Source organism: Staurois parvus, unplaced genomic scaffold, assembly GCF_062004578.1.
Source record: "Staurois parvus isolate SC_StPar_1 unplaced genomic scaffold, SC_StPar_1.0 ptg000066l, whole genome shotgun sequence".
Classification (NCBI taxonomy): domain Eukaryota; kingdom Metazoa; phylum Chordata; class Amphibia; order Anura; family Ranidae; genus Staurois; species Staurois parvus.
In genome coordinates, this window is record NW_028317862.1 from 12,095,141 (window position 1) to 12,106,415 (window position 11,275).

Sequence of the window (11,275 nt, forward strand, 5' to 3'; positions counted from 1 at the left end):
CACTGTGGGACCGTGAAGTCCAAGATGATCTTAGACAGGGATTGTGACACCACACAGCATGCCAGCCACAATAGAAATCCTGAGGGATTAGCTCACAAAAGAGCCAGAGAAAATCGGCTGATAGTGTAGTACTTTATTAAAGTTAGGTACAGCCACGTGGAGATGGGAGGAGACTGCGCATTGATGTCACACGCCGCTGGGGCCACATGAAGGTCCGGCGGCCATCTTTGTGAGTGGCTTTATGCTTTGATTCCTGCTTTCTCCACGTGGATGTACCTAACTTTAATAAAGTACTACATTATCAGCTGATTTTCTTTGGCTCTTTTGTGAGCTAATCCCCCAGGATTTCTATTGTGGCTGGCATGCTGTGTGGTGTCACAATCCCTATCTGAGATCATCTTGGACTTCATGGTTCACAGATTCATTTCTGGACTTTTTTTTCATATCAGTGTTCATCATAATTGTGCCATTTTGATTTATGTTCACAATAAGTCACAAATTCATTTCTATATCACCTAAATGCTGACCGTTCAGTGTCACGTATATTATAATTACATGCATCATATATTGATTGAGTATTTATTTATTCACACACATTTATTCACACGATTGTCAAGTGTTTCTATAAGCCTAGGTGAATAGATGCGTTTTGAGTTCCCTTTTGAAAACATCCTTTAAAAAGGAGAATTCTGGACATACAAACACTCCAGAGCCAAAAGATTTTAAAATTATTTTGGCCGCATGTAATATTCCCATTTTCTGGAGGTGCAGAGGGACTGTGTGGAAGTATAGGTAACCAAACAATCTGTCAAATAAGCGGGGCCCAAGTTATTTAGGACTTTATAATTCAGAAGACCAATTTTGAACGATATGATCCATTTAATTGAAAGTCGGTGTAGAGAGTAAAGAACCAGGTTGGTGGGTGAATAGCCTAGCTGCTGCATTCTGTACTAGTTGCAACCGATTTAGTCCTTCCTCAGGAAGACCATACCAGAAAAAGACATAGTAATCCCATGTGGATGGAAAAAAAAAAAAAAAAAAACAGTACTAATTTTGGCATATCTTCTGCTGGAATTATATTTAACTATTGTCATTTTCCTAAAAATGACAGGAGGACCTGATTGCAGCTAATACATATTGCTTAATTGATAGGTCAGTGTCCAGAACACCCAGGCAGTGCAAATAATCTAAGAACAGAAAATTTGAGTTCCCAAGGTTCAAAGCATGTTTGCTGCAACTAAGGGTTAGCCTCTGCCTTCCAATTACTACCACCTGTATTCTGTCTGGGTTTCAGAGTAGTCACAGTTCATCCACTCTTGTATGACAATAAGGCACCTGTTGGACATGGTCACAGGGTCACCAGTGTCTGGTCTGAAAGACAGGTAGGATTGTATGTAATTGCATAGCAATGGTAGCCAAGACCATTGTTGGTTGAGATGTCCTAGGGGGATCATGTATATTGCAAATAACACTGTTGACAGACTTGAGCCCTGTGGCATTCCAGAATGTACAGAAGTGAAGAGGATGAGTGTATTCCTGCCATGACCTTTTGTGATCTCCCCAAGAAGGGTTTGAGCCAGCTAAGCACTGTAGCCTCTAAACCACAGGGTAACTTTACAGTGGAACTAAAATCTGCAATACTTAAGCCTAGTACAAACAATGATTTTTTTTTTCTTGTCGTTCAATCCAGCATGCGGAGCAAAAAAAAAAAAAAAAAACTGAGAGGTCGTACTAACTTAGAAATGTTAGTGCATCAATCTCTCCCGATGTGCCTTTGTGTTCTGATAGTGGGCTCACTGCCATTGGCTGTGAGCGCTGATCAGATGCTGGTTTACCAGTATGTCCTTGCGACAAAAGCCATTCCTTAGACCAGCTTCTGTCAGAAGGACAGCTGCGCACACGGTCCGAATGTTATTTATGAATGAATATTTGGACTGTGTGTACCCAGCTTAATCTCTGCTTCAATGGTCAGAGATCCAGGTGCCAGTCTTCAGATGCCTTGATTGTCTGGCGCAGGATGATGTTAACTCCCGCACATGCACATTTCACAGACAGCTGTGAACAGGCAGATAGGTTTACTTATTTTTGCAGAAGTGACATTGCCTGTCTCTTCCACAATAAAGAACCAATTTGCTTGCAGTTTATTTCAGACTTTAGTTCTGCTCTAAATCATCAAGTAAGAGGTTATTGTCTATAGCAGGGGTCTACAAAGAGCAGCCCAAGGCCTTTATCTGGCCCTTGGGGCCCTATTCCTCCCACTGATGCAAACGATGGGGGCCCTATTCCTCCCACTGATGCAAACCTTGGCGCCCTATTCCTCCCACGGATACCAACGATGGGGGCCCTATTCCTCCCACTGATGCAAACCTTGGCGCCCTATTCCTCCCACGGATACCAACGATGGGGCCCTACTCCTCCCACGGATACCAACGATGGGGCCCTACTCCTCCCACGGATACCAACGATGGGGCCCTACTCCTCCCACGGATACCAACGATGGGGCCCTACTCCTCCCACGGATACCAACGATGGGGCCCTACTCCTCCCACGGATACCAACGATGGGGCCCTACTCCTCCCACGGATACCAACGATGGGGCCCTACTCCTCCCACGGATACCAACGATGGGGCCCTACTCCTCCCACGGATACCAACGATGGGGCCCTACTCCTCCCACGGATACCAACGATGGGGCCCTACTCCTCCCACGGATACCAACGATGGGGCCCTACTCCTCCCACGGATACCAACGATGGGGCCCTACTCCTCCCACGGATACCAACGATGGGGCCCTACTCCTCCCACGGATACCAACGATGGGGCCCTACTCCTCCCACGGATACCAACGATGGGGCCCTACTCCTCCCACAGATACCAACGATGGGGCTCTACTCCTCCCACGGATACCAACGATGGGGCTCTACTCCTCCCACGGATACCAACGATGGGGCCCTATTCCTCCTACGGATACCAACGATGGGGCACTATTCCTCCCACTGATACAAACGATGGGGCCCTATTCCTCCCACTGACACCAGCATTGGGGCACTATTCCTCCCACTGATACCAACAATGGGGCACTACTCTTCTTCCTACTGACCACCAACCCCGAGTCCATGTTTATTTTCACTAATGCTGGGCCAAGGACATTTTTACCCCCACTGGACACAATCCAGCCCTCCTAAAGTCTGAAAGACAGGAAACTGGCCCTTTGTTTTTTGAAAAGTTTGGAGACCCCTGGTCTATAGCGTCAAATGCAACAGAAACATCTCGGAAGAGAAGGATGGAGCATTTATTTTCAGACTGAAATTTGTAGATTTTTCTTGTCAGCCAGACTCCCAACCTGTTAGCGACTGCATTTTCAATCACCTTTCCTTAAAATAGGTGGTTTGACAATGATTTGTAGTTGGCCAAGATCTTTAGTTATAGTCTGATAATGGCTTTCTGGCCTCCGTAAGTTAATGAGGGAAGATCCATGTACCAAGAGAGCACTGTACACATTTTTTTTAACTGCTCAGCTAATGCATGTTTTAGTAGTTGGGTCAAGGTAAAATTTAGATGGACAGAGCCATCTGATTAGCACAGTTTCTTTGAAATCAATACTATCAAATGTTGTCTAAAGGCTTGCTGGTTTTACGTTTTTTCTACTAGGTACGAGGTGTTCTGAGTGTTCAGGCTTCTTTTCATCTCTGATTGAGGAGACTTTGTTGGCAAAGCAATGAACAAATTCCTAACATCTTTCTGTGAGAGGTTCAAACTTGGCTTCAAGCACCCTTGGCTCACACAATTTTTCAACAAAGTGGAAGAGCTGAGCATTTTGGTTACAAGCTATCGCAATTTCATGTGTCTGATTTTGTTGTGTGCAAGAATGGTCTGATAAATCTTTCAGACGTTAGTTCAGGGATTGCCTAACCTACTACATACGCTTTCCTCCACTGCCTTTCCAGCGTATAAAAGGCAGTGAAAAAAAAGTGAAGAGGAGATCAACAACATTTCACCATGGCCAGGCAACAATGTGGGTCTGAAACTGCTTAAGAGCTAAAAAAAAAAAAAATATATCAATCGATCGACTGGAGGGTCTTTGGTTTGCATTTTTATTCAAGTCGATAAGTTTAGTCACAATAAACAATTGTGTGACCATTGCTGACATATCCTCCCCATCTGGTAATAGAGCCCTGAACTTTCCCCTACCAACATCCTCCTCCTGTTGTACAGGAGATTGTTCAAATCACAGCCAGAACACTATCTGCATGGAGTTTGCATGTTCTGTCTGCGCTTTCATGGGTTTCCTCAAACACACCAAAAACATGTTGGTAGGTTAACTGGCATGTGTGTAATATATATATATATATATATGCAAGACAGAGACCTTAAATTGCAAGCTCCTTGGGGGCACGGACTGACAAGAATGTACAGTATGTAAAGTGCTGTTAATAAATGCAAATATACTGAGACAACTACCGTATTTGCCGGCGTATAAGACGACTTTTTGACCCTTGAAAATCTTCTCAAAAGTCGGGGGTCGTCTTATACGCCGGTACACATGTTAGGGGGGCTGCGGCATTAAGTACAGGGGTTTGCGGGGGCTGATGTCTCTTACCTGGATCCAGTCCCACGACGATCCGGTCCAGGAAGCGCGGCGTCTCCTTCAGTTCGGCCACTGGATGTTCGTGCGGCTGCTCGGCTCCCCCTCCTCACCGGTGATTGGCCGCCAGAACTGTAGCTCAGGAAAGGCACACAGGCGGCCAATCACCGGCGAGGGGGCGGAGCCGAGCGGCCCCGCGAAAATTGAGTGCCGGAGCAGCAGGTAAGTGTTCTGTGTAGAGGTGCTGCTGCAACCACATATGCTGACTGCAGCAGCACCATACGAGAACAGGGTCAGCAAGTCTCAGTGGGAGGAATAGTGCCCCATCATTGGTGTCACTGATACCAATGATGGGGCACTATTCCTCCCACTGATACCAACGATGGGGCACTATTCCTCCCACTGACACCAACGATGGGGCACTATTCCTCCCACTGACACCAACGATGGGGCACTATTCCTCCCCCCCACTGACACCAACGATGGGGCACTATTCCCCCCCCCCACTGACACCAACGATGGGGCACTATTCCACCCCCCACTGACACCAATGATGGGACACCATTCCTCCCACTGACACCAATGATGGGGCACTATTCCTCCCACTGACACCAATGATGGGGCACTATTCCTGCCACTGATACCAATGATAGGGCACTATTCCTCCCACTGACACCAATGATGGAGCACTATTCCTCCACTGATACTAATGATAGGGCACTATTCCTGCCACTAATGCCAATGATGGGGCACTATTCCTGCCACTAATACCAATGATGGGGCACTATTCCTCCCACTGACATCAATGATGGGGCACTATTCCTCCCACTGATACCAATGATGGGGCACTATTCCTTCCACTGACACCAATGATGGGGCACTATTCCTCCCACTGACATCAATGATGGGGCACTATTCCTCCCACTGGTGTGCATTGGAAGAGGGGTAGTCTTATACGGCGAGTATAGCCCAAACACTACATTTTAGCAGGAAAAGTAGGGGGGTCGTCTTATACGCCCAGTCGTCTTATACGCCGGCAAATACGGTAGTTGTTTTCAAAAATACTCTGAATTTTTTTTAAACTAAAATAAATCGTCTTTTAACATATCTGCCTGGAGTTCAAATAGAATTGCAAAATATGTTAAATCCTCATCACTAATAATAGACTAAAAATCTGCAGCAACTCCAAGAATTAAAAAGCAGTGCCTAACATTTCTGAAACATAAAATCATCATCCTTATAATAGCCAGCAGAAAAACAGTCTCACTGTATCTGAGAATAGCCCAGCATTCAGTCATATTGCTTACAAGAAACATTACATGCATAATTATTTTAGAACAAACAAAGCTTGTTATCACAAATCAGAAATAACACAAACCGACTCACTATAGAAAAAAAAAAAAAAAAAGATAATTCCAAACAAACACTTGGAATGTTTTCTGAGATCACCTAGTTAACAATGTGATGATCCAATCCAACAGTTCCACCATACTTGTTAGGATCAAATCTTTGCAAATACTAAAAACTTGCATTTACTACTCAAAGTGGAAGTATAAATTAACCCAATCTCTAAAATATAATTTAACATATTAAGGTCATTTCAAAAGCAATTTTCAATATTTTTAAAGTGGTTCTAAATCCTGAAGATTTTTTTACCTTCATGCATTCTATGCATGAATGTTAAAAATGATTAAACTTTATTGTGCAGCTCCCCCCCCCACCCCGTTATAGTTACCTCTGTTCCTGCTCTAGTAATGTGCACGAGAGCAGAAGCTTTCCCGAGTCTCTGCCTCTTCACTGGCTTCTGCTGCTGTCAATCACAGCCAGTGAGAAGGAGCGAGGGGCGGGGCTGAGCCTCCACAGGATTGAGCACGCACAAGTGTCCCCAGAGTAAGCAGCTTGCTCTGGAGGTCCTCAGCTGGGGGGAGAGGCCTGGAATGCTGGCCTGGGGGTCCAAGAAGGAGGAGGATAAGGGCAGCTCAAAACAATCTGCAATGTTAATTAGAGGTTAAGTTCACCTTTTGGTTAAATTTTACACCCATATTTAGGATGTAACGTGTAACATGCTACAGCAGTCTCTCCCCCCAACGCCCCAATGTGACATCAAGCAGGGGATCGTCACTCTACACCCACTGTCACTTTTCAAAAACTACATCATTCATACTGATCTGTGAATGAGAGAACTACAAAAACCGCCAGCCAGCATGGCAGACAGCTTGTAGCTCTTGAAGAAGTGCACATCATAGTTCATTTACAAACCCTGCAGCTTTCAAACTGACAGCCCGTACAGAGGTACATGTTGAGAGCCATAGGGCTTGTTTGCAGGAACCTGACATTGCTCCAGTAATCCACCAATCACGGGTGCAATAATTTGCAGGCTCTTGGGGATAAAAATAATAAATGCAATTGCACACATTTTTTCTGCAAAAATATGTGCATTTATTATTTTTTTTCCCCAAAGGTGAATTTATCCTTTACAATAATACCTTTGTGATCCTTGTCCATGCACTTCTGTTGTAGGGTGACCACAGTCTGTCCCTGTCTCCCAACTGTACTCTTGCTTTGTCACCCAGCCTTTCATTGGCCATATTAGCATACATTATGCAGACAAGATCCACTGTTACCCCCAGGAAACTAACCTAGGAGATGCCATGTAGACAATGCTGGAATGCATGCATTTAAAAAAGGTTGCAGGGAATCAGTAGCACTGAGACACAAAAGGTGCTGAAAAGATTAAAAAAAAAAAAACACAGTGAACACAAGCATTTTATTAATAAACAAAATAAATAAAGACAGAAGAGACCAAGCAGATTAATGCAGTTTTGTATTACTAAGCCAATAAATGTATTTTAGTAAAAGCACGCATTGTAAGTAAGGGAATTTGACCTGGCATTAGACACTTGCAGTCTACTCTATAGTATGTAAAGCAGAGCTCAGAGCAGGAGAAGCAGCACACAATGACCTGCCAGATAAAGTGAAATTGCTGTAGAGAAGAGTCAGGTCCCCTGCCCTGCTAGACAGGACTGCACTTTGGGTATGGAGAGAAAAATACACGTATTTCATTTGTATAATTAGATGTGAGCCTGGGGTTTAACTTTAACTTTTTAAAATACAGTGTACTTTATCAAGCTAAATGTCATTCAGATAAGATTTTCATCTACTTTAAGCGGAACTGCAGGAAAAACAAAAAAGTGCCCTTGCAGTGGATCCCTCTCTGCACTGCAAGGGTTAAATGTTCATTATGTCTAGGGGTAAAGAAATAAACAGAAAGATATATATTGTTCCTCAGTCCCCTGGCAGCCAATGCTCTTGTTCTTTTACGCTCTTGGGATGTGGTTGGGCATCAACATCCTTACAAACAATGCTGAAACACAAACAATGCTAGAGAGGCCATGACCCTTTGGGCAGCAAAGAAAAGCTGTCTCAGGGTACTGGTCATGCAGGGGGGAGAAAACCTGCAGGAGCAAAGAATAAAGCTGGCCATTCACTGATCGAATTTTGATCTGTGGGTTACCATGCAACCACCACAAACTTCGATCTGAAGATTGGAAGAATCAGGTGGAAAGTTGACGGGCAAACAGTGACTGTAGCCAATCAGATGCAGCAACTGTTCAGGTATTCCGATAGCCACAGGCACTGGTTGTCATAACAAGAGACCATTAAAAAAAAAAAAAAAAAAAAAAAATTAAAGCTGAACTCCAACTGACACTTATTAAAGTACATGTAAACCCATACCATCCAAAACAACCCATTCAGTTTAAAATGGAAATGCAAGGCAAAAGGATTATGTGTGCGCATATATATGTATACATACATACATACATATATGTATACATACATACACAACAATTTTATATTGTAAATACTTTTTTTGTTTTTCATAGGTGATCACAAGACCTCTGTTCTCAGCTGCATAAGGGGCGAGGTGGAGACTGTGGGGAGAACATGTTTGCAGGAGGCAAAGAAACAGCACTACACTGATCTTCCCAGGGTAGAGCTGTGCAGGGGGAAGTGTCAGCACAAGTACAACCATTGGAGGACAGGCAGGCTGTGTTCTCAAGTAGACTGCAAAGAAGAAAACTGACCATGCTGGGGTCAATATGCTTCTATGCCTTGTGTGGTCAGTTAGAAATAGGAAAGCAGGGGGACTGGCAGGATCACCAGGTATTTCACACAATGCAAAGAGGAGTGGATACGTTTGAATACAAGTACATGGTAACAGACACATATCAGGAATTTTAATGAAGGGGTAACATACATAAGCAGTTACAGCAATAGTTTTTTTTTTGTTTACTATGGGATAAAGGTTTTACATAAATGAATAAAAATCGACCACTGTAAGCACCCCTGTCAGTGCTAAATGATTTGACTCAAAGCAACCGAAAAAAACAGACTTACTGGCTGAATCACTAGATAAACTATGTTACAGGAGGACTCACAAAAACAAATGGGTGGATTTACTAAAAGCAAACAAGCTGTGTAACTTTACAAGTGCAGTTGTACGCTGCAAGGGAATTTACTCGAGAGCTTAGTGAGTGTGGTGAAGCGTCACTTTACAAAGAATACTCAATCACGTGCAAGGAAATAAAGACAACAGGTTTGCTTGCACATGATTGGATGATGGAAGTCAGCAGAGCGTCCCCTCATTTATTAAGCTCTGGAGAATATTCCTTTGCAGAATGCAACTGCACTTACAAAGTGCACAGTCTATTTGCGTTCAGTGAACCAACTTCAAAGACTGTTGTGTTAATGCTACTGACAAGATTGTATCATACATATCATTTTTTATCTTAGCCCAAGTTACACTTAAAATGGTTGTAAACCTCAGACATGAAATATGAACAAAACTTATCCCTGTTTGGTGTGTACTTGTCTCAATCCAGAGCACTAAGTTTCATTTCTGTCTGCTGCTTCATTTTGCTGCTATTCCGATACGTTTTCCTGACACCAAGAGGTAAAAAAAAATAATTAACAGAGGGGGCACTTGCACACAGCCTGTGATTGACAGCCTCAGCTCTGTTCCAGTGTGCTGAGTGAAGGGCTGTGTGTCCCTTCCCTCCTTTCAGCTCCCACTGAGTTCTACGGAGTGGGACTTCAGCTCCCCACCTCCTACTTTCTGAAAGCTTAGACAAGCTGAATAAATTCAGCTGTACAGGAGAAAGGGTTGCAGATAAACAGGTTCAACCTATGTAGGAGGATTTGTTTCATCTCTGTATCACCTCACTCGGTATGTGTAAGGAGTGACAGCCACTTTAACCTGAAACCTCCATTCAAACAATCCACCATACGCCTGCATGATCACCTCCCTAGCTACAACCTTGCAATGCGCAGTAACCCCCGGCAACCAGCTGTCACTGCGCGGAGATCAGATCGGCGTTCTATATACTGGCTATGGCTCAGTGCACTTTTCTGATTCCTCCCCGTCTTATAAAAACCAACCTGACATGTTAAATCTGCTCCTCAGCCAATTACCAGCTGCAATAAAATAAGACATTTGTTATTAAACAAAAAATAAAAATGAAGGAGAAGTTTATGATGTGATGCCGGATAACCAGCAACTTACCACCTCGCCGGTGCTCCTACGCCGACCCAAGACAGATATACCGGCGATTCATCGTTCTGTATGCCTCCCAGGAGTCTCATCTATTAAGGTGCACCGACTGAAGAGCCTGGATAGAGCCGGTGCCATAGATCAGCCTGTAATAAGGGCGCTCCAAGGGAGGGCATGCTCGGGGAGCGGTGCCCATTAGCAGAAGTTGTGTGTGTGCCCCCGCAGTCACCCTTTTCTAATTTTAGAGAATGCTTGGAATGGAATAGAAGTGCTGCCTGCTATACTCAGACCTGGACTCATGCAAAGCTCTGCTAATGGCTGACTCCATGCCCCTTCCTGTCCAGTCCTGTGCCCTGACCATGGACTGGCTGAACCTGGGTGCACTGCAATCAGTCACATGTCCCTAGGAGGATGCCATGGAACTCCAGCTGGCTGCACTCTCCAGGAGGACCCCGCCATGCAGACCCGTGCAGCCGAGCGCCGTGTGAATGGATTGCCTAGTGCATTACCTGGGCTGGAGCTGGCATGGTCAGGAAGGCTGAGGCTGCCGCTGCTGTCTTCTCACACGTTAGGTATAGGAGCTCTGGGGAAGCTTCTGGGCAGGAGACGCTATGAAATCTCGCGAGATGGCGCCGCTCAGCCGGCTTCTCGCGTGGTTTGCCACTAGTGTTACATTCCCGGCATAGTTAGAATGTGACAGCCTGGGGCGCTCTCTGCCAGCTTTTACGGAGCTTTACAAGTTGGCCAGCTGCTCGACTTTGGATGTAATCTGTGGAAGTGCTTACTGGAGTCTGTCAGCTGCTTGGCGCGGAGGAATCGTTCCATGGCTGGCAATGGGGAAGGGGCAGCGAGAGTTCTGCTGGGTTACCTCACTGTGTGCAGGGCTCTGCATTCTATAAACTTTACACCCCCAGCCCTCAGGTTCCTGTCACCAGGGCCCTGCATTCTACATACTTCACACACTTCTCCATACACCCCCCAGGTTCCTGTCACCAGGGCCCTGCATTCTACATACTTCACACACTTCTTCATACACCCCCCAGGTTCCTGTCACCAGGGCCCTGCATTCTACATACTTCACACACTTCTCCATACACCCCCCCAGGTTCCTGTCACCAGGGCCCTGCATTCTACATACT

At 44.9% G+C, this 11,275-nt stretch overlaps 1 protein-coding gene across 6 annotated transcripts in view; it reads right to left on the reverse strand.

The window, feature by feature from the left end:
- The window catches only part of DIPK1A (divergent protein kinase domain 1A), a 199,342-nt gene extending 188,561 nt beyond the window's left edge, over positions 1-10,781 (reverse strand). For 2 of the 6 annotated variants that reach the window (XM_089668952.1, XM_089668949.1), the window contains exon 1: positions 10,149-10,639. The gene's annotated coding sequence lies outside the window, so the exon portion shown is untranslated. The other 4 variants (XM_089668953.1, XM_089668948.1, XM_089668951.1 and 1 more) reach the window with 4 other exon arrangements.
- Positions 10,782-11,275: the final 494 nt, after the last annotated feature.